At 30.5% G+C, this 25,430-nt stretch overlaps 1 long non-coding RNA gene across 1 annotated transcript; it reads left to right on the forward strand.

The window, feature by feature from the left end:
- The first annotated feature begins 23,328 nt into the window (after nucleotides 1-23,328).
- On the forward strand, nucleotides 23,329-24,499 carry LOC120138326. Its single transcript, XR_005517530.1, has 3 exons — nucleotides 23,329-23,685; nucleotides 23,771-23,830; nucleotides 24,187-24,499. It is a non-coding gene; the product is annotated as an uncharacterized LOC120138326 (long non-coding RNA).
- The last annotated feature ends 931 nt before the right edge of the window (nucleotides 24,500-25,430 follow it).

A 25,430-nucleotide genomic window follows, 5' to 3' on the forward strand; every position in this document is an offset into this window, starting at 1 on the left:
TTAAAAATGTCGTGTAAATTACAGCTTTCCAACCAAAGTGATTTCCTTGGCATAGCTTTAGAAATTTTACAAAACTTGGCACGTCAAGATAGTTGTTATTTTGAGTTGATGGCCCACATGAAGTACAAACATCTAAGAATATTGAGTTGAGTGTGCTACGAGTCATCCACCGAATATTCCAATGACATAGTTTGGGTTACCATTTGCAGGTCTTGGTGCCTCGGTTGGGTATGAGTTAAGGGACAACGGTAAAAGGGTTGACGTCAAGGCTCACGTGAGGGAAGTCGATGGGTAATGGGTTTGTGAAGGTTGTAGAAGGCTGTTTTTGTTGGATGAGCAGTGAGTAAATGGACGGGGTAGCTGTGTGTGGTGGCAGTGGCAGAAAGGCCTCTTACAGGAAAATTATTTTATAATCTCGGCTCACCACGTTATCTATGATCCCAGTGAATGATAATTATAAATTTTAAAATAACTTCTAAATAATCATCTACTCTTTATTTACATGTAAGACTGAGATGAAGATTCACCTTGAAAAAAATGATATGGAAAATTATTATTAATTTAGATCACAGATAACGTGAAGAGTCGAACCGTCTAATAATTTTTCCTCCGACAGTACGCGTAAGTGTCGTTGGCAGCGGGCATTTAGGTGGTTTTAGTAATGGACTGATGGTGCTGTTGACGGGGAGGCTCCAAATGAGCCTTGGCCGAGTGGCCTTTTTTATTCTCAGCTCCCCTTTTCTTTCCTTTTTGGCTTGTAGCTAACTCTATGTATTTTTAATTATCATAGTTAACCTTTTTTATATTTATTTACATGCTAAATTAAGGTTGAATATCCCGAAAAATAATGGGATTGACGTGAGGGAATTGAACCAAACTGTGGAAAGTATTAGGTTAATGGTATAATGTCAAAGAAATGTCTTTCAATTTTGTTAAATAGTTATTTTAGTTATTATTCTTTTTGTTACAGTATTTTAGTTCTCAAAGTTCCAAAATTTTACTATAGGGTAAAAATATTTTAAGATTTGACTAAATAACCATTTTAGTCCTTATTCTTTTTTTTGGAAATATTTTAGTTCTCACCATTTAATTTTAGGGAAAATATCCTTATTTTGGAATATTAACTATTTGTTGACTAACAATTTTTATCTAAAGAGAGACTTTTTAATCTAAAGCTAAAATATTGGAGGTCAAAATGCTCCCAAAAAAATAGGGACCAAAATGATTATTCAACAAAGGATAGGAGCATTCTTTTGTCATTATACCTAGTTTAATCTTAAAGAACCAATTTATAAGCATTTTGTAATATAATAAATATTTATGACAATGTAACATCCTGGATTTAGTCATTAACTAGAACAATGATATGATAATAACTATTAGGACCAAAATCGATGATGTCAATTTAGCTCTCATACTTCACAGTATATTCAATTTAGCTTCTATCCTCAAAATTGACACTTCGTCGCTATAAACATTTTTGTTAACCTCTTTTAATCTACTGTTGCTTATAATTCTAATAGTTATCTCATTACTTTAGTATTAAAATATTAAAATCAAACGAAAATCGATATTGGCATGTTTGGTGTATTACATATCAATTTGGTAAACTAATATTTAGTCACCTATATCATGTTTCTATTTTGATCATCCAACTACATAAATTTTATTTTGATCACTAAATTTTCAACTTTTGCTCATTAGGCCACTTGACCGTTCATTCTTGCACGTTGTTTATATTTCTGGTAAATTTATGAAAAGTCCCCTTGAAACTTTCCTCTCAAACCCATATTTTTGTACTTACTTTGGTTCATCGACATTAGAGTATTTTCTTTCAAATTTTAATGATGAAAAACCGAGAATAAGGGGAAAAAGAATATTCTATTGTTAACCGGACGGTAGAGATCGCAAATCAAACTAAGATAAGACCAAAGCTTTGATTTGAGTTTTATAGATTTTGGAGAAAATCAAATTGAAATAAAAACATATGAGATAAAATAAAACATTTACTAGTTATGTCGCAAATGATGACCAACGATGGTGAAGGATGTTGTCGATGGAGAAGAAGGTTAAATTTTTAAGTTGATTTCATAAATAAAAAACCCAAAATTTATAATTTTGTTGTTGGCATTAAAGAATTAACATTGAAATGATGTAAATGAGAACAATTCAAAAGTTAAATGATCAAATTGATTTTCTTATAATTGGATGACTAAACATGTAACTTATCCATTTTTAATTCATGTCTCTAACCATCTAAAAATGTTCACAAGTAACACGAACCAAACAACCTCATTGGTTAAGTGATTGTTGTTATCCCTTAATATATTGAGTTTGACCACCACGTATGTAGGAATATGAACATTCATTTTCAAATAATTGAGAATCTTTAATAGATATTATCTTATATTTATCCTATATTTATCTTAAAAAATATTTAAAAACATGTTACGGCTGTTTTGACCTTATTCACTCTAAGATGAGTCCACGGCGCAGATCGCACACCGCAACACACCACTAAAGCGAAACACTAAAACACACCACTAACTAAATTGTCCTAATTAAGTAAATATTAAAAGGGTAAATTATATGTTTAGTACTTACACTATCATTTTTATTTTAATTAGTAGCTAAACTTTATTTTTTTTCAAAACCATTAACTACAATGCTGATGTGGCATGGCATGTTAAATTTTTTGTTTTTGTTTTAATTTCCACCACATTTCTATTTCTTTGTCAATATTTTTAATTAATTTTATTCAACCAATTAAATGGTGTTATGTGTCACCAACTATGGGGATAAAATAAAAGAAAGTATTCTTTCTCTTAACTTGAGTGTAATACCTCAAAATTTTGGCTAATGACCAAAATGAAATTTTTGAAAGTTTAATAGCTAAATTATAAATTTGAGAAAAGCTCAGGTATGAAAATAGTAATTTTACAAAAATGAAATTTCATCCCGTAAACGGACAGTTCATCCCCAATAATGGAATTTTTTATTACCTGGATATTTTTGTATGGAGTTTTTATTAATGACTATTAAGCAATAAAGTCTAAGAAAAATTCGGATAATCAAATCAAATTTTTGAGATATTTTGAAGGATCATTAAGTAAGGTCAATAAATTCATTTTCATGTCTTATATTAGCAGTATTTAACATGGACCATTGGATTTAAGATGATTTTCCATGTTAAATCGGGCCATTGGATTAAAATGGTGAGATCATAATTACGGGAAAGTTCAAGGGCAAAGTTGATAGTCATTAAAGTGTTGGTTTATTTTTGACCATATGATTAGTATTTTTGACATGTGGATGAATGAGAAACTTATGATTAAAGGGCAAAATGGTCATTTGACATTAAAATGAGTTTTTAATTCATTTTAATTATTAAAGGGACAAATGGCTTACAATTTAAAAATGGAATTTTCAAGACATTCTTCCTCATATTTTCTCCAAGCTATGAGACCCCTTAACGTATGAGAAAATTTTATTTTCAATTTTCAAGCTAAATTGTTAGGTTTTTGGATGAAAGAATGAAATAGAAAATTTTTCTTCATGAAATTCTCTATCATTTAGTACTTTGTTCATGCTTTCTATGATTGAAACCCTAAGTTCTTGAATTCGAATGACGAAGGCAATGTTAGGTTTTGATGTTTTAAATATGGATTTTGATGATGTTGATTCATTCCCATGCTTGAAAGTTGATTGGAAACCATTAGAAATGGTTAATACAAGATTAAACCAAGCCAGGTAAATTGTGGAAATTAGATGTTTGAATTGAAATTGATATGGAATTGATTGGAAATGATGTCTAGAAGATGAATTCATGCTTGATCAAGTTGGTAACCAAGGCCACAGTGACCTTTGGTATTCGACCTAAGGGATAAAATAGGGGAAAATTATGGAAAAATATACTAAGGTTAGAAATGATGAATGGATGATTTCAAAAGCTTTAGAAAGTTATTTGCACCATTTTGGAAGTTTGTAAAGTTAGGGGACCAAATAACAAAGTATATAAATAACGTGTTTGAATTGCAAAATTGTTGGTAGTTGATGTGTAATGCTTGAATGAGTTGTTAGAATGATTGAATATGTTGTTAGGAGATTGAATGGAAGTTAAATGGAAAGGGACAATTTTGAATATTTTATAAATGTTGAGATAAAATATGAAAGAATTCATTTTTAAGGTTGAAATGTGGAATTGGAAATTTCGTGTAAATTATTGATGGATATGAATATTAAAGGATTCGAAGTTATATTTTGGAGTATTAAGGTTGACTTTGATCATGTGAAATGAAATTAGTATTGAACAAGTATCGAAGGTATTTTTAGCAAATTTTATGCTATTGTGCACCTACTATGTTAGTAAATTACTAACATGTGCTTTGAAATATATGTGTTATGTTAATAATGCACATGTAAATTGTGATCAAAACCAAGAACGAAACAAACTAAAAGCTAAGGAAAAGGTACAAGAGTAAGGCATATATCGAAAGTAAATGTTTGATAGTAAGGCATATCAGGTGAGTGCATTTCTATACTTCTACTATTGTATGTGATATGAGGATGACTTGTGATGAGCCAAACTTGAATGTTTTCTAATAAAAACGATTTCAATCATAATATGATATATTTTTATACTGATATGCTAATTGATTTTTAAATGGTTTCGGGTATGAACTATCCAATGCACTATTATCTTGATTTTTGATACATTATTGACATATGATTTCTATAAATGCCCATTGTATATGCATTGAGAGTCATTGGTACAAGTGGCATGCGATGAGTTGAAGTGATTTATAATTACTAATTACTAAACTGGTACATTCGTGTACATTATACTAGCACTATATGTGCATTATGGATTTCACGATGTTTTGACATTGTCAAATACCATATATGATTACTGATTTCTATATATGATTATTAAAAATTTATAAATTTACCTCTCATACTTCACAGTGCATTCAATTTAACTTCTATCCTCAAAATTGACACTTCGTCACTATAAACAGTATGTTATCCTCTTTTAATCTACTGTTGCTCATAATTCTAATAGTGATCTCAATACTTTAGTATTAAAATATTAAAATCAAACGAAATTCGATATTGGCATGTTTGGCATATTACATATAAATTTGGTAAACTAATATTTAGTCACCTATATCATGTTTCTATTTTGATCATCAAACAATATAAATTTTAATTTGATCGCTACGCTTAATTTGCAACTTTTTCTCATTAGGCCTCTTGACCATGTATTCTTGCACGTTGTTTATATTTTTTGGTAAATTTATGAAAAGGCCCCTTGAAACTTTCATCTCAAACATATATTTTTGTACTTACTTTGGTTCATCGACATTAAAGTATTTTCTTTCAAATTTGAATTATGAAAAAAGGAGAATAAGGTAAAAAAAAGAATATTCTAATGTTAATCAGACTGTAGAGATCGCAAATCAAACTAAGATAAGACCAAAGATTTGATTTGAGTTTTATAGATTTTGGAGAAAATCAAATTGAAATGAAAATATATAAGAGAAAATAAAACATTTACTAGTTATGTCGCAAATGATGACCAACGATGGTGAAGGATGTTGTCGATAGGGAAGGAGGTTAAAATTTTAAGTTAATTTCATAAACAAAAAACCCAAAATGAATAATTTTGTTGTTGGCATTAAATAATTAACATTGGAATGATGTAAATGAGAACAATTCAAAAGTTAAATGATCAAATTGATTTTCTTATAATTGGATGACTAAAGATGTTCACAAGCAACACGAACCAAATGACCTCATTCGTTAAATGATTGTTGTTATCCCTTAATATATTGAGTTCGACCACCACATATGTAGGAATATGAACATTCATTTTCAAATAATTGAGAGTCTTTAACGGTTATTACCTTATATTTATCATAGATTTATCTTAAAAAATGTTTAAAAACATGTTACGGTTGTTTTGACCTTATTCACACTAAGATGAGTCCACAACGCAACACACCACTAAAGCAAAACACTAAAACACACTACTAACTAAATTGTCCTAATTAAGTAAATATTAAAACGGTAAATTATATTTTTAGTACTTACACTATCATTTTTATTTTGTTTTAGTACCTAAACTTTATTTTCTTTTCAAAGCCATTAACGACAATGCTGATGTGGCATGGCATGTTAATTTTTTTGTTTTTTATTTCCACATCACCTTTCTATTTCTCCAGTAATATTTTTTAATTAATTTTATTCAACCAATTAAATGGTGTCATGTGTCACCAACTATGTGGATAAAATAAAAGAAAGTATTCTTGCTCTTAGCTTGAGTGTAATACCCCAAAATTTTGGCTAGTGACCAAAATAATTTTTGAAAGTTTAATATCTAAAGTATAAATTTAGGAAAAGCTTAGGGACTAAAATGTTAATTTTCCAAAAAGAAATTTTATCTTGTTAATGGATAGTTCACTCCCAAGAATGAAATTTTTTTATTACCTGTATATTTTGTATGGAGTTTTTATTAATGACTATTAAGCGATAAAGTCTAAGAAAAATTCAGATAATCGGATAAAATCAAATTTTTGAGATGTTTTGAAGGATCGTTAAGTAAGGTCAATAATTTCATTTACATGTCTTAGATTAGTAGGATTTAACATGGACCATTGGATTTAAGATGATTTCCATGTTAAATCGGGACCATTTTATTAAAATGGCGAGATCATAATTACATGAAAGTTCAAGGGCAAAGTTGATAGTCATTAATGTGTTGGTTTTTTTACCATATGATGAGTATTTTTGACATGTGTATGAATGAGAAACATATGATTAATTATTAAAGGGTCAAATGGCTTACAATTTATACATGGAATTTTCAAGACATTCTTCCTCATATTTTCTCCAAGCTATGAGACCCCTTAACGTATGTGAAAATTTTATTTTCAATTTTCAACCTAAATTGTTAGGTTTTTGGATGAAAGCATAAAAAAGAAAGTTTTCTTCATGAAATTCTCTATCATTGGGTATCATTTGTTCATGCTTTCTATGATTGAAACCCTAAGTTCTTGAATTGTAAGGATGAAATGAATGTTAGATTTTGATGTTTTAAATATGGATTTTGATGTAGTTGATTCATTTCCATGCTTGGAAGTTGATTGGAAACCATTAGAAATGATTAATATAAGATTCAATCAAGCCATGTAAATTATGGAAATTAGATGTTTGAATTGAAATAGATATGGAATTTATTGTAGTTGATTGGAAATGATGTCTAGGAGATGAATTCATGATTGAATCAAGTTGGAAACCAAGGCCAAAGTGACTTTTGGTATTCGGCCTAAGGGATAAAAATAGGGTAAATTATGGAAAAATTATACTAAGGTTAGAAATGATGAATAGATGATTTCAAAAGCTTTAGAAAGTTGTTTGCACCATTTTGGAAGTTTGTAAAAGTTAGGGGACCAAATTAAAAAGTATAGAAATAACGTTTTGAAACGAAAAATGATTGGTAGTTGATCTGTAATGCTTGAATGAGTTGTTAGAATGATTGAATATGTTGTTAGAAGCTTGAATGGAAGCTAAATGGCAATGGACAATTTTGAATATTTTAGAAATGTTAAGATAAAGTCTAAAATAATTCATTTTTAAGGTTAAAATGTGAAATTGGAAATTTCATGTAAATTATTGATGGATATGAATATTAAAGGATTCGAAGTAATATTTTGAAGTATTAAGGTTGCCTTTGATCGTGTGAAATGAAATTAGTATTTAACAAGTATCGAAGGGATTTTTTAGCAAATTTTATGCTATTATGCGCCTACTATGTTAGTAAAATACTAATGTGTGTTTTGAAATATATGTGTTATGTTAATAATGCACGTGTAAATTGTAATCGAAACCAAGAACGAAAGAAGCTAAAAGCTAAGAAAAAAGTACAAGAGTGAGGCATATATTGAAAGTAAAGGTTTGATAGTAAGGTATATCAGGTGAGTATGTTACTATGGTTATACTATTGTATGTGATATGAGGATGGCTTGCGATGAACCAACCTCAAATGTTTTCGAATAAAAACGATTTCAATCACAATATGGTATATTTTTATATTGATATGCTAAATGGTATTTAAATGGTTTCGAGTATTAACTGCCCAATAAACTGTTATATTGATATTTTGATACATGATTGACGTATGATTTCTATAAAGGCCCATTTTATATGCATTGATAGTCATTGGTACAAGTGGCATGCTATGAGGTGGAGTGATTTCTAATTACTAATGACTAAATTGGTACATTCGTGTACATTATACTAGCACTATATGTCCATTATGGGTTCTACGATGTTTTGACGTTGTGAAACACCATATATGATTATTGATTATTGGTAAAGTGATGTCGTGTTCTACTTGTACAATAATGATACTGGTACTATAAGTGTAATCTGTTTACTGTAGTAAAAATGCATATTGCGAACGCTTGTTTCACATACAATACATTCTCATTTATTATACATTTGTTTGTGATTTAAATGAATCTGAAAAGTACATGTTTATTTGATTCGTTGAAAGTAAAGCTTTCATTCAATATTCTGATTTGACATAAAGTGCCTTATATTTAAACTGTTGAATTTAAACTGTTTATTTTGATCTATGGTTTCTGAATTGTTAGTTTTTGAACTGCTGAATCTGCACCATTGATTATGAACTGTTGATTTTTAAATTATCAATATTAAATTGTTGATTTTCAAGTTACTTGTATAAAATTGATTTAATAAGTCCGCTTTTACGTTTTTATTTATTATTTTTTGAATTATGGTTTATATGATATTTTATATATATCTATATGCCTTACTATAGTTACGAAATGTCTCACTAAGTGTGTTCTTAGAGTATGATGGTTTTACGCGTAGGTATAAAGGAAGGAAGTAGAGTAAGGAGCCGACCTTGGCATCAATCATCGAAGACTATTTACCTGTATCAGTAATGACATTCTAATGTTAATTTAATTTCTAGTTTACATGTATACGTCTAATAAATTCGTAATATTTTAATATGGTTATCTTTTGAAATGAGTTAGAAAAGATCTGATATGTCTATAATGTTTTAATGATTTGTAATAATTACATGTGTAGATTTTATTAAGTAATATTTATATAGTTATGAATATGGATTTGAATATATGTTAGGGTAAAGTTATATTTTTATGGGCATAAAGATAAAATTTTGTGTTGAATATATTTTGATATTTCGATATAACAAATTAAGTTAAATGAATTTTAAGATTTTCCAAAAAGATTTTCTAAGTATATTCGATATAGTTATTCGAATATCAAAATATTATTCCAAATCTTTCAAATGTCATTTTTAATCCTTACTCAAGTGTAAAATTAAGTTTTAGTCTTAAAATAATTTCAAAACAATTTTACAAAATATTTCGAACCATTTCAAAGCCAAAATTTCCAGATTGCTCAGAGGGAACCGATTCCTCCCAAGGGGGAACCGATTCCCCCTGAATGGTTTGGGTCTGAGAATTCCAGTATGCTCGGAGGGAACCGATTCCCCCCACTATTCAACGGTCGAAATATTTGAATTTTACACTTAGGGAACCGATTCCCCATTAGGTTACCGATTCCCCCCACGCTCCAAGCAGAAGTATTAATTATTTTCATACTTAAACGGCTCCAAAAACTTCATTAATGATCTCCAACGTTCAGAAGTGATTCGAGGTGTATTTAAGAAAGCTTAGAAGCCATTGATCAATAACAAGAAACATCAAGCAACTAGAATCAAGAGAGAATCAAAGAGAAAGCATCAAACCTCAAGTTTGAGCATTTCAAGCCTATTTTTCATTCAATATTCATTTTTTTCTTTCAAGAACACTTATTGTGCTCAATTGTATTCATTCTTGAGTGTTATTTTCTTTGTTCTAGAATTGTGCAAACAATCTACCTTTTGAGGATTTCCTTGTAAGTTTGCAAATTTGTATTGTTCTCTTTGGGAGAGAGTGTTCTCAAGAATTTGGGGTATAATTCTTGAGGGTTTGTAAGGTTACTCTTTGTCCTCAAAAGAAAGACAAATTAGTGAATTTGTAGAAAATCCTTAGTGTGGATAGCTAAGGTAGTGGACGTAGACTTTGGTTGAGAAAGTCGAACCACTCTAAATCGATGTGCAAATTTCTTTCAATTTTATGCAAAAGCTTCCACCAAAATTTTAATTGCCAATTCACCCCCCTCTTGGCCATATTCGTCAATCGATTAACTCAATAATTGGTATCAGAGCCTAACTCATTTGAAGGTTTAATCGCCTCTTGAGTCAATTCGGGAAGATTTACATCGATAATCAAAGTCATCAATGGCCTCTACTTCAAACTTTGACTCCAGTCTCGATTCGATGCCCGTTAACAAGCCTCCTTTCTTCAATGGGGCTAACTATGCCTATTGGAAAAATAGGATGATGTACTTCATTCAAGCAAGTGACATGGGAGCATGGAATGTCGTAGAAGAAGGATACATCAAGCCTCTCACTCATCCAAGATTATGGAGTGAAGGAAAGACAAAAATGTTTTAGCTCAACTCCAAAGCCATCCATATCATATTTTGTGCTCTTGGACCAGATGAATACATAAGAGTTTCATCTTGTACAACCGCCAAAGAAATATGGTACAAACTTCAAGTCACTCATGAAGGTACCGATGAGGTAAAGAAATCTAAAATTAGTATTCTAATGTATAGCTATGAAAATTTCAGGATGAAACCAAATGAAGATATCAAAGCTATGACGGATAGATTTTCAACGATTATCAATGGTCTCAAATCATATGGAGAGATCATTTCAAATGAAAAGCTTATGAGGAAGTTAGTCTACTCCTTTCCAAAATCGTGGCAATCAAAGAAGACAACAATCATCGAGTCTAAGGACCTAACGTCCTTAACTCTTGAAGAGCTAATCGGTTCACTCCTCACTCATGAAATGATACTTGAAGATGAGGTGGACCTTGATAAGATTGAAGAGACACTAAAGGAAAAGGAGAAGAAGAAAAACATTGGAGTTACTCTCAAATCAACAAAATATGAGAGTGATTCGGATGAAGATGACGATGTTGAGGAAATGGCATTGTTTGCCAAACGGTTTAGAAAAATGATGAGACCTTACCGAGGGAGAAAATTCAAACGAAATGAAGGCCTAAAAAATGAACCAAAAGAGAAGGACCTGATCATTTGCTATGAATGCAAAAAGACGAGCATGCCAAATATGATTGCCCATAATTAAAGAGAAAGGGTCAATCAAAGAATAAGCACAAGGCTCATGTGGCTACATGGAGCGATGAAGAAGGTTTCGATGAAGAAGAACAAGAAGTAGCAAACTTGTGCTTGATGGCATTCGGGGAAGATTCTAACTCATCTGATTTTGATGATATATCCTATGATGAGCTATTAGAGGAATATAATGGGTTGACTTTGGATTATGAGAAATTGTTTTTAAAATATAAAAATGATGTTTCAAAATTGAAAAATGAAAATAAACTCATATCCAAAAACAACAACGATCTTGAAAGTAAAATCAAAGATTTGCAAATCAAACTAGAAGAGTTTGAAAAGAAAATTTTGGATTTGCAAAATTTACTTTCAAAGATCAATAATGATCATCAAAAGAAATTTGATGATCTTAAAGCTTCTTTTGATAAAGTTGGAACAAAATGTTTTAAAAATGGAGAAAATTCAAATCCAACTTTGTTAGAAAAAGTTTTAAAAACTATAATCATAGAGGTCCTCAAAGAACCTCTAATGGAAAAATCGTTAGAAGTATATGGGTTCCTAAAGAGCTCATTACTACTAAAGATAAGGATATCCTACTCAAATGGATACCTAAGGGGACTAGGATTTTGGAAACTACTGGATATGGACCCAAAATAATTTGGGTACCAAAAATTAGAAATTAATCTATGTTTGTAGGAAAAGGAGCATTGCAACAAGGCACGGGAAACAAATCCAAATTCATGGTACCTTGATAGTGGATGCTCAAGACACATGACCGGAGACAAAAGCCAGTTCATTGAGCTTAACGCCAAAACTGGAGGAGAAGTGACTTTTGGTGACGATTCAAAAGGTCACATTGAAGGTATTGGTACTATTGGTAATACCTCTTCCATACAAATTAAGAATGTTTTAAATGTGAATGGATTAAAGCATAATCTCTTGAGTATTAGTCAATTATGTGATAAGGGATTCAATGTCATATTTGAAACTAATGGTTGTAAAGTCATTGACATTGCATCTAATAGGATTATGCTTGTTGGTCATAGAATAGGAAACATATACATGGTGCATTTAGATAGAAATGACTAATTTATGCCTATTTGCAAAGGATGAGCATGATAGTTGGTTATGGCATAGAAGACTAGGACATGCTAGCATGAGTGTTTTGCAACGGTTAGTTCAAGGAGAATTGTTTCGAGGGCTGCCTAAACTAAAATTTAATAATGATAAAATATGTGATGCTTGTGCTAAAGGAAAACAAAAGCGAGTTTCTTTTAAATCCATTAATGATGTATCAACTAGTAGAGTATTACAATTGATCTATATAGATCTTTTTGGGCCAACTAGGACTATTAGCTTGGGTGGAAAACAATATTCATTTGTCTTGGTAGATGACTATTCTAGATATTCTTGGGTTCTATTTTTAAGTACTAAAGATGAAGCATTAGAAAATTTCATCACATTTTCAAAAATAATCCAAAATGAAAAAGGTTACTCTATAACTAGTGTTAGGAGTGATCATAGCACTGAATTTGAAAATCTTGGATTTATTGAGTTTTGTAATTCTAATGGTATTAGCCATAATTTTTCAGCACCTAGAACCCCTCAATAAAATGGAGTTGTTGAGAGGAAAATCAAACTTTAGAAGAAATGGCTAGAACCATGCTTTGTGAAAATAATTTGCCAAAATATTTTTGGGCGGAAGCCACAAATATCGCTTGTTATGTTGTAAATCGAGTAATGATTAGGCCAACTTTAAAGAAAACTCCATATGAAATTTTCAAAAATAAAAAGCCTAACATTAGTTATTTTCATCCTTTCGGATGTAAATGTTTTATTTTGAACAACGGTAAAGAAAACCTTGGCAAATTTGATGCTAAAAGTGATGAAGGAATTTTTCTGGGTTATTCCTTAAATTCTAAAGCTTATCGAGTATTTAATAAAAGAACTTTAGTTGTAGAAGAGTCTATTCATGTTGTTTTCGATGATAATCCCCTTCCGAGGAAGGATTCTTGTGTGAATGATGATGTAGGTATTATAAATACAAATGAAGTTAGACATGACGTTGAAGAACCATCATCAAAGGAAGAAACAAAAAATGAGGTAACTCATGATCCTCTTGAGAATCCAACCATTGAAGAAAGTGAAGTATCTTATCCAAGAGAGTACAACTATGTCAAGGATGGTGAGATTATAGGTGATCCATCCAAAGGGATAACAACTCGATCTTCTCTTAGAAATATTTGTAATTATGTTGCATTTATTTCATGCATAGAGCCTAAGAATATTAAAGAAGCGTTAAAATATGAACATTGGATTATGGCTATGCAAGAAGAATTAAATCAACTTGAGAGAAGTAAAGTATGGACATTAGTTGAAAGGCCTAGTAATAAATCTACTGTAGGTACTAGATGGGTATTTAGGAATAAGCTTGATGAGAGTGGTAATATAGTGAGAAACAATGCTAGACTTGTTGCTCAAGGGTATACTCAAGAAGAGGCATAGACTATGATGAAACATACGCTCCCGTAGCTAGGATGGAAGCAATTAGAATGTTATTAGCATTTGCATGTTTTCATGAATTTAAACTATATCAAATGGATGTTAAAAGTGCATTTTTAAATGGTTTTATAAAAGAATAAGTGTATGTGGAACAACCTCTAGGTTTTGAAGATTCAAAATTTCTGGATCATGTTCTTAAATTGACAAAAGCACTTTTTGGTTTAAAACAAGCTCCTATAGCTTGGTATGAAAGAATGTCAAATTTTTTAATTGAAAAAAGTTTTTCAAAAGGGAAGGTTGACACTACATTGTTTTTAAAGCATAAAGGTAAAGATTTATTAGTAGTTCAAATTTATGTTGATGATATAATATTTGGTTCTACTAATGATGTTCTTTGCCAAGAATTTTCTAAGCTAATGCAAAGCGAATTCGAAATGAGCATGATGGAGGAGCTCTCATTTTTCTTGGGACTCCAAATCAAGCAAAGAAAAGATGGCATCTTCATCAATCAAGCTAAGTACGTCAAAGATATGCTCAAGAAGTTTGGACTGGAAAATGGGAAACCTCATGACACTCTAATGAGCTCTTCTACAAAGCTTGACTTGGATGAAGGAGGTAAATGTGTAGATGTTAAATTATATAGGTCAATGATTGGATCTCTACTTTATCTAACTGCAAGTAGACCAGACATTATGTTTAGTGTTTGCTTATGTGCTAGATTTCAATCATGCCCTAAGGAATCACATTTACTAGCTGTTAAGAGAATCTTTAGATACCTTAAGGACACTCCTAGTTTAGGACTTTGGTATCCTAGAGACTCTAGCTTTAGCTTGCATGCCTTTTCTGATGCGGATTATGGAGGATACAAATTAGATAGGAAAAGCACCTCCGGTACTTGCCAATTCCTTGAAAATATGTTGTTTTCTTGGTTTTCAAAGAAACAAAATTGTGTTGCATTATCTACCACTGAAGCTGAATACATTTCAGCTGGTAGTTGTTGTGCACAAAATTTATGGATGAAACAACAACTTTTTGATTATGGAATTGAAGTAGGTACCATTCCTATCAAGTGTGACAATACTAGTGCTATTTGTCTCACTAAAAATCCCATCCAACACTCTAGAACTAAGCACATTGAAATAAGACATCACTTCATTAGAGACCATGTCGCTAAGGAAGATGTAGTTCTAGAATTTGTTTATACTTTGCACCAATTAGCGGATATCTTTACAAAACCTTTAGACAAGGAAAGATTTTGGACACTTAGGAGAGAATTAGGTTTGACCAACCTATATTCACTTAGTGTTTAAAATAATTTTAGCACTTTTAAGACTAAATGAAAAACGCTTAGAATAGTAATTTTTGATTGCATTCATTTCTATTAGTTAGGGGGAGTTTATGATTCTTGATGAAAATTAACTTTATGTTCAAATATAGTTTAAATATTAATTTGATTGTTTGAACATGATTAATTTTCAATATATGAGTTGCCAATACCACTAGAGAAAGTTAATTTAGCATGTTGTGTGTTTAAAATCGAATTTTAGCATTTTGGTGTAGAGGGAATCGATACCCTCATGAGGAAACCGATTCCCCCTTTGAAGGGGAACCGATTCCCCCTTAGGGGAATTGATACCCTCTGGGGTTCTGGATTTTAACACGGGCATAACTCCTAAAAATCTCAAACCCTCTTCTTATCTCATTGCCGTTGTTCTCCTCTTCTACTCTCTCCATATCTCCACTTTACCTCAAAACAATGTTTTTAATCGGAATTCTCTTCAAATATCATCTTCTAAACTTGCTAGCATCATTAAAATCGTGCAAACAACATCAAAATCCACTCAATCTCATCTTTCAAGGTAAATTTTTCTAAACTCTCTATTTCATTGACTTTGAACATAGGACTAGTTATAATTAGTTCTAGATAGAAATAGTGATCGGGCATTGATTGTTTAGTGATTAGAAACTAGATATTACAACTAATTTCATAAAAAAACACAAGAATTTTCCAAAAATTTTGAAATTTTTGAAATAAAAAAAATTGTTTTTCAAATTATTGTGTTTTAATTGAATTATGTTGTTGTTATGAAAACTATACATGTATTGTTTTTCAAAACCTTATTTTTTATAGTTTTCAAAAACTTTACCCATTAGGATTGGTTTAGAGAACCTTGAAATATTGAGGACTCAATTGAGTTTTGGGATTGATTGAATTGCATACATATGTTTTCTAAATTGTAGGTTATCCATTCTATTCCGATTTCCTAAACCATGTCCAATCCTAAACATGCTAGGTCATCATTCAGTCGCTCAAATCGTCAATCCAACCCACCTCCAAATCCTCCTCCTATTCCTGAAATTCCAATTCCTAATCCTAATCCCATTGATCCTAATATAACTATCCAAAACTCGTGCTTCAATCATCCTAGTCCTAGAAATCATCGTTTTGGTATTATCAATATTTTGACTCTTACAAAATTAGAGAATAATGTATCCCTTCTCGTCAAGCTATGATAGATATCGATTTTAAATATCTTCCTCTTTTACAAGAGTGGAAATTTGATAAACTTTGTGACCTTGAACCTATAGTTTACCATCAACTTGTTCGCATCTTTTATTCTAATGTCGTTTGTGTCAAAAATCGAGCTCAAACTGAAACCATAGGAGTTCATTCCTACCTCCTAGGATAATTCTTACATATTGACTCGGCTTACATAGCCAAAGCATTAGGATTAGATAATGATGGTATATCAAATGAAAAACAGGTTTTAGTTTCTCGTTATAAAAGAAGGGATAGTGCGAGTGTCTTAGACCTTCATGATCGTTTTCTTCATCTAATGATTTCTTGGTGGTTTTGACCATCTGGAGGTCGTTACTCTACTTTTCATGCTTTAGATCTTTGGTGGTTACATTGTTTCCAAAACAGTATTAAAATAAACCTACCTCAGATTATTTTTGCTGAAATCGTTGAAACCGTAAATCTTGTTCCTAACAAGAAACTCTGTTCATCTCTAGTTTACAGTTGCATTATGAGTAATCTTTTTTCTAAAGCTGGGCTTAGAGTAGGTCTAGATGATGTCTTTCCTCTAAAGAAACAAATTAATCTTCTTTCCTTAACGAAAGCGGGATTGATAAAGGATAAGGAAACCGGTGAATGGGTTCGATCTTCTGAAAATACTCCAGGAGCTAGTTCTTCACGAGCTCCACCAGAAGCTGACGATGATCCCGAGCTTGAACAATTAATGCGAGACATTGATGAAGCCGAAGATTAGCCTGAGAAGCCCGAGCAGCAAGCACAACAAACGAATCAAATGCCTCCATATTTTCAATCTTTTATGGAGACATTCGATTTCGATATGCTACCATAGATTCGCGCTTTACTTTATAGAGTCCCATTTATCCACAATAGGAGCTCAACAATTGGAAATTCTCCAGGAGATGCGTGCAAACAATGAAGTAACCGACGCTCGTATTAATGAACTCACTCATGAGATGGCCGCTATGCGAGCTCGTTTTCCTCCTCCCGATCCTCCTACGGATGCTTGATTATGTGTTTTGCTTTAGTACTTTGAACTTAAAGCTTATTGTTTAAACATTTTGAATGTTTTTGGATTGTTTTCTTTTTGTTGTTGGATATTTGAACTTATTTGATGGATTATGGATGTTTGAACTTATATATTTGTTGTGGTTAAATTTCTTCATTATTGCATCATGTTAGATATATGACCAATTTTACCATGTCACATTGTTTATGAATATTGATTATGAAACTAATGGCTAACGTTTCTCTTGATTGTGATCTTAGCAGCTTAAACTATATATATAATCAGTTGGCTGAATGATTTCAAAACCTTGTTTAATATCTTTTAAAAGTCTTTTTGATTAAACAAAAAGGGGGAGAAATGTTAAAAGCGTTTTAAAGAGGAGTAGTGTTAGAGTAAGGGGGAGTAATTTCAAAACTTGATTTCAAAATCTTAAAATTACCAAAATGTTTTGTTATATCAAAAAGGGGGAGATTGTTGAATACATTTTGATATTTCGATATAACAAATTAAGTTAAATGAATTTTAAGATTTTCCAAAAAGATTTTCTAAGTATATTCGATATAATTATTCGATTATCAAAATATTATTCTAAATCTTTTAAATGTCATTTTTAATCCTTATTCAAGTGTAAAATTAAGTTTTAGTCTTAAAATAATTTCAAAACAATTTTACAAAATATTTCGAACCATTTCAAAGCCAAAATTTCCAGATTGCTCAGAGGGAACCGATTCCCCCCCAAAGGGGTACCGATTCCCCTTGAATGGTTTGGCTCTGAGAATTCCAGTATGCTCGGAGGGAACCGATTTCCCCCAGGGGGTACCGATTCCCCCCACTGTTCAACGGTCGAAATATTTGAATTTTACACTTAGGGAACCGATTCCCCATTAGGGGTACCGATTCCCCATTAGGGGTACTGATTCCCCCCACGCTCCAAGAAGAAATATTAATTGTTTTCACACTTAAACGGATCCAAAAACTTCATTAATGATCCCCAACATTCAAAAGTGATTCAAGGTATATTTAAGAAAGCTTAGAAGCCATTGATCAATAACAAGAAACATCAAGCAACTAGAATCAAGAGAGAATCAAAGAGAAAGTATCAAACCTCAAGTTTGAGCATTTCAAGCCTATTTTTCATTCAATATTCATTTTGCTTTCAAGAACACTTATTGTGCTCAATTGTATTCATTCTTGAGTGTTCTTTTCTTTGTTCTAGAATTGTGAAACAATCTACCTTGTGAGGATTTCCTTGTAAGTTTGCAAATTTGTATTGCTCTCTTTGGGAGAGAGTGTTCTCAAGAATTTGGGGTATAATTCTTGAGGGTTTCTAAGGTTACTTTTTGTCCTCAAAAGAAAGACAAATTAGTGAATTTGTGGAAAATACTTAGTGTGGTTAGCTAAGGTAGTGGACGTAGACTTTGGTTGAGAAAGTCAAACTACTCTAAATCGCTGTGCAAATTTCTTTCAATTTTCTGCAAAAGCTTCCACCAAAATTTTAATTGCCAATTCACCCCCCTCTTGGCCATATTCGTCAATCGATTAACTCAACATTTTGTTTAGGAAAATTTTTGGCAGTTTCACTCCTTATATGATACTATATTGAACTGTCATATTGCTGCCTGAAATCAAACTTGATTTGAATGTCAAAATATTATATTTTTGTTTTATGCGATTAAATATTTTTAACGTTTGAAGTTAAATATGATGATTTAAAAAAATAAAATGTTATCAATTTTGGATAAGAAATATTTTAAAATGCTTGATGAGACATCTCTGACTCGTATTCGGTGATGGATAAGGAAAAGAGGTGTTACAATAAGTTGAACCTAAGCCTCTTACATGAAATGCATGTCACTCAACCTTTGAGTTAAACTAGTAATTTAATTTAATTTCATCACATTTTGTATTTAACTTATATAATAATATATAATATCATCACAAAATCAATATTTTCAATGATTATAAAAATCGAATATTTGACACTTTAAATTAATGATCGAAAGTTTAGTCATTTAAATATAGTGTGAATCTATTTTTATTATATAAAACTTAATACTTACTTATATCACTTTATTTGGAAAAATAATTATATAATTATTTTCATATATTTTTAAAATTTATATAAAATAATTCTAAAAAGTATATTTATAATATTATGAAAATATTTATTTAATCTTTAAAATAATATTATTTTTTTATTTATTTGAAATAAGATTATTTTTAGATTATCTATTTAATTTTAAATAATATTATATGTAGCCAAGTTGATAGTTGGATACTAAACGTATAAGTTACCCTAAATAATATTATTAAATTAAATTATTTTTTCAAAAAAATAATTAATTTGATTTTAAAAATTAAATAAATATATTTATAGTATTATAATATACTCTTTAATATTTATTTTACAATTTTTTTATAAAATTATATAAATTTTTTAGTTATTTTTTATTTCTAAATAAAGTGAAAAGTTAGTCTTTTAATTTAATAATGATATAAGTAAGTATTAAGTTTATTATATAAAAAAATCACACCATAGTTGAGTGACTAAACTTTTGGTCTGGAAACTATTTTTCGTAAAATGAATTACATTTTCTGAAATAGATTTTACGGTATTTGAAAAAAGGATATTTAAACCATTTTACCTAGTTGAAAAAATTATTTAGAAATTATTTATTACAAATATTAAATAAAATAAATAATATTATTTATCATAAAAACTTAATATTATTATATTTGAAATATTAGAATAATTTATTTATTTAATATTAAAATATTATTTCTATAATTTTATTAAAATATTAAGATTGGTACATTCTATTGAAATAAAAATATTATAAATTATATTAATTATTTATGAAAGTAATAGTATTATATTATATTTTAAAATATAATTAGATTAATATTAAATAAATAAATAATATTATTCATTGTTAATAATTTAGTAATATTATTTCTATGAAATTAATAAATAATATAAATTTTATTAATCATTTATTATATATTGTTAAAATAAAAATATAATACCTTATATTATTATAATATAATTGATTATATTATTATAATATTAGAAAATATAATATTATATTATTATAAATATTTTAATAATTAATATTTTGTTTAAAATGATATTCAAATATTATATTAATATTAAATTCATAAAATAAAATTATTTTTATTATTTATTCTTTGAAGTGAAAATTTCGGAAAATTACTTACAGAAAATCAAACTGTAAGCCATTTTCCAGAAAATGTAAATGTGTAATCACCATTTTTATCCCCTATATATATTTATTATATTATTATATTATTATTTATAAAAAATACAAAAACATATGGAAAAAGAAAAAGTTAAACAAAAAAGAACAAAATCCTTTAATATTTGGGGCATTCAATGCCCTGACTATTGAACTAATTGCTACCACATATCCCTACCATCCACAGCTGCTAACATGTCTGTCTAATCAGCACCAAATCATATCAAATCCTCCATATCAGTATCACATGAAAGAAAAAAAAAGACACAAAATATGTAATTTTGAATTTTGATTGTAACAATGAGGGTTAATATAAAACTCTTTCCCATTTTTTTTTCAAAACAGAGAGCAAGAAATGAGCAATAGAAATTACATACCTTTAAAAAGTTTTATTCATTTTTTTAATTTTTTTAGTAGCATTGTTTTTTTATTTCATACGATTTTCTAAGTAAAACTAAGAGTTAGGGAAAGGTCATTTTGTTTACCTGAGACGTTCGAGTTCCCTCTCGGGAGTCTAAGATGCTCAGGCGAGGTCACTGTTGCCAAGGAACGATAGGTTGCATGGTGTTGGATCCCTTTGATCTGTTCATGGTCACTTGGGGTTCCTTTTTTCTTGTGGTCTTAAATTTGAAGAATATGGAATTTAGTTTGAATTTAGATAAAAAATGGTTAAGAGCATACTTTTGTTCTCATTGTGCTTAAGTTTTAATAAAAAATATAACAAGGAATGAGGGTGTAGTTGATGTTTTTTTGGATTAAAATGAGGGTTTTGGTATGAATAAGGGATGGACTCGTTTATTTTTTGGGGTGTTTTGATCTAAAAAGATTAAAGAAAGGGAATTTAGAGTGTTTGTGAAAAAAAAGAGAAAGAAAGAAAAGGAGAAGGAACGACGCTTGAAAGAAAACAAAGGGAATGGGTTTTCATGCGTGAGAACTAGGGTTTTGGACTCTTTGAAATTTTTGGGTTAATTACCATGAGGGTCCCTAATGTTTTATGTATTTGTGGCATTGAACCTATGTTTTCCTTTCTTCCATTTTGGTCATCATATCTGTCTTTCTTTTAGCTTTAATTTGAATAACTTTAATTTGAAATGCCTGTCCTAGTGTCGATATTTTGCATTTTTTATTTTCATTAAATAATTAGAAATAAATTTAAGGGTTATTTTTGTTTAGATCCCCCTACATTTGCCTGTTTTTACAAAATAGTCACATGTTATCCTCTTTCTGTGATACATTCTTGTCGTAACCATTTTTCGGGTGGAACAATCGTTTATTGTTTTAAGAACAGTTACGATTTTTAATTTTTGGAAAATTGGGTGATTTTGAATTGATTTGGATTAATTTGGATAGAGTCGTCATCAACCTTTGGACTAGGTAGATCGAATACCTAAAATGTCTAAAAAAACAATTTTAAGAAAAATCATATTTTAAGACAGAAATTGGTCTGCGATTTTCAAATATTCAATTAAAACGGGTTTGGGAGTCGGTTACGCGTGGGGAATGATTAGCACCCCCACAACGCCCAAAATTGGTACTGTTTAGCTCACACGTTGTCGTAATAGAAAAAAATCATGAATTAAATATAAAATTAAATTATGATCCCTTATAACAATAATGATGTAAATTTTACGATATTCAAAAGCACCAAAATATATTAAATTATCCAACCTTTAGAAAGATAAATACTATTTGATTATTAAAAATATCGAGACCATGTCTTAAATGAGATATAACAACCTTTTCTAGACAAATTTAAATAGTCGAACATTTCTTTTTCTTCCGTTCCCAAATTTTAAAATAATGAATCAATTTTAGGTGTCACTATGAGATGCACTTTTAATCTTAAATTGTCAAAAGAGGACCTCTAATAGGTTAATACAATCCATTTAAAATAATTTTAAATAAAAAGGGTATTACCCTTAATCCAATTATGTAATTATATGTTTAAGTTATACACATGAGGTTGTCATACATATTATACAAAACTAATATAATGTGATCAACAATATTAATATACACATATATATCTACAAGTTATACAACACGCACATGTATATAAGATATAGGAAACAATCATTTGTACATCACGCATATAGGAAAAAGATATATATACTAACACAATGAATATAAACAGTACTTAGTAAGAAGCAAATGACATGCACAACATATATGTATATTTGTATTTTATGAATAATAAGTTTATTACATATTAAGGGCACCAGAGTCTTAATAATCATAAAACAGGGAATAGACTAAAACAAAAATCATGAAAACAATATGCACAAAATATAAACAACACAAAATATAAGCAACACATGATATAGACCAAAATGGAAATCAACAAAATTACATACCGAATGTAAAAATAGACAGAAGTTTAACTAAAATAGGGGACCAAAATTAAACATTCGTGAAATAAAAAGCTAAATAGTAAATACATATGTTTTTACTCAGGGACCAAAATTAAACGTATATAAACTATAGAGACAAAATTATTAACATGCGAACATTAATTTGATGACCTAAATGAATTACAAATAAAAATAAGATGACCCTGATATAAAATAACCCCAAAAATTATAACTAAAATCTAAATCTGAAAAATAACTAAATCAATACAAACACCTATGGATAAATTTGAAATCAATCCTTAATAATGATTAAAGTGTAAATAAGCGGTAAACTTTCAGTGACCTTAAATGAATTAACGTTAATAAATTAATATAAAACCCTATTTTTTCACTACCCTAATCTAATTTCAAACATAAGCACACTGCCGCATTATCCTTCTTCTCTTCCTCCCTCGATCTTCTTCGCACGAGAGCTTCGAAGCTCTCCCATATCGCAAACTGCCAAGACCCAATGGTTACCTCAGCCGTTCGGAGCCCCAAGCCTTATCTCCGGCCACCGTACCTCATCTCTCACGACCGAACCTCTCATCCTTTAACCCGAGCAGCTTCAAACACCGTTAATAGTGAGGATTCAACTCCGGCCACCATTTGAGCTACCTAATAACACCTAATCTAACCTTAACATCAACCTCCTTCCTCTAACTCTAATTTCCTACTTCGCAGCCAAACGCCCTTTAAGAATTCGTCACCACCGTAAATCAACGCTACATACCCATTGACCTTAAGGTAATTTCGTTCACTCTCTTCCCCTTCCTTTACTGTTTTTAAGATAAAAAATATTCACTAACCCAAACTCATTTTCTTTTACAAGGGAATTCAAAAGACGATGAAATGGGATTAATGAAAATTCCATATGTGTTCGTCAACACAGGTAAGCAAACCGCAAATCTCTTTTTTTAGTTTCAAAATAATAATAGCACATACAAAAAAAAACTAATTGGAAAGCAAAAGAAATTTTAAAATACCTTGAAACAAAACAATAGTTATATCACCTTTTCTGATTTTGAATTGTGTGATTACACACTTGTTTTTCCTTTTTATTACAATGAATTCCCCTTTGTTGTTGAAGAACCGACCCTTACAATCTGTTTTCACTCCCTTATTTTTTGAAATGCTTTGTTTCGTTTTTGGTTGCCTTCTTCTCTTTCTCTCTTCTCCCCTTTTCTCTGGTTCCTCCTCGATTTTATTGTTGAAATCTTCACCGAATCTCCTTGGATGCATTTGCAGTTTCTTTGTTTTTGGTATGATGTTGATGGGTTAGGTGAAATCATTAATTGTGCTTGACTTTGGTGCATGTGACTTGATTAATTCGATTGAAATGGCCCGAGCTGTTGGTGAGGATAAGATCTTGTCGTTAACACAGAGGCTAATTGGAGTTGGTGGTGGCTTTAGCTGATGGCTTTTAGGGTTTTATAACCCTAATTCAACTGGGCCGGGTCTACTATTTGGATCTGAATTTGGGTCTTGGGTGTTGTTATCTGCTGGGCTGCTGATGCTTGTAATCTGGGCCAAAGTTGGGCTTCAGGTTAACTGTTGTAACTGGGCCTGCAAATGTAATAATAATAATATTAATAATAGTAATAGTAATAATAATAATAATAATATAAACCCAAACAAAAACGGGTGTCTACAGCTGCCCTTCTTTGCACATTCTTGTGTTAACAAGAATAGGGAAAAGACGAAAAAGACAACCAGTTTTTGTCTGATTTTCTTTTTTTAGCGTGTGATTTGAATATCCTTCGTTGTAAAGCATTGGATTGAACAAGTTCTTCTCATTATGAACTTCTTCTCTCTTATTGGATGAGTTCTTCTCATTATGAACTCTTCATTGGAAATACTGATGCAAGGCTGAACAAGTTCTTCTCATTATGAACTTCTTCTTCCTCTTTAGATGAGTTCTTCTCATTATGAACTCTCCACTGTAAATTTTGATCCACCTCCTTCTGTGATGGAATCGAATCAAAGTTTAACAAGTTCTTCTCATTATGAACTTATCCTCCCTCATTGGACTAGTTGTTCTCATTATGAACTCTCCATTAAAAATGTTGAGTCACCTCATTCTAGGGTGAACTTGAAAGGAAGGTTGAACAAGTTCTTCTCATTATGAACTTATTCTTCCTCTTTGGATGAGTTCTTCTCATTATGAACTCTCCACTGGAAATATTGATCCATCTCCTTCTGTGGTGAATTTGAAAGGAACAAGTTCTTCTCATTATGAACTTTTTCCTTTAGGACGAGTTATTCTCATTATGAACTTTTTGGAAATGTCAATCCCTCAAGCGAGGCGTCACTGATTCAAAATGCCGTGAATCGAGTGATAGGTCGAACAAGCTCTTCTCATTATGAACTTCTTCTCCCTCTATCGGATGAGTTCTTCTCATTATGAACTCTCAATTGGAAATGTCAATCCCTCAAGCGAGGCATCACTGATTCAAAATGCCGTGAATCGAGTGATAGGTCGAACAATCTCT

Source organism: Hibiscus syriacus, unplaced genomic scaffold (genome assembly GCF_006381635.1).
Source record: "Hibiscus syriacus cultivar Baekdansim isolate YM2019G1 unplaced genomic scaffold, ASM638163v2 tig00110683_pilon, whole genome shotgun sequence".
Classification (NCBI taxonomy): Eukaryota; Viridiplantae; Streptophyta; class Magnoliopsida; order Malvales; family Malvaceae; genus Hibiscus; species Hibiscus syriacus.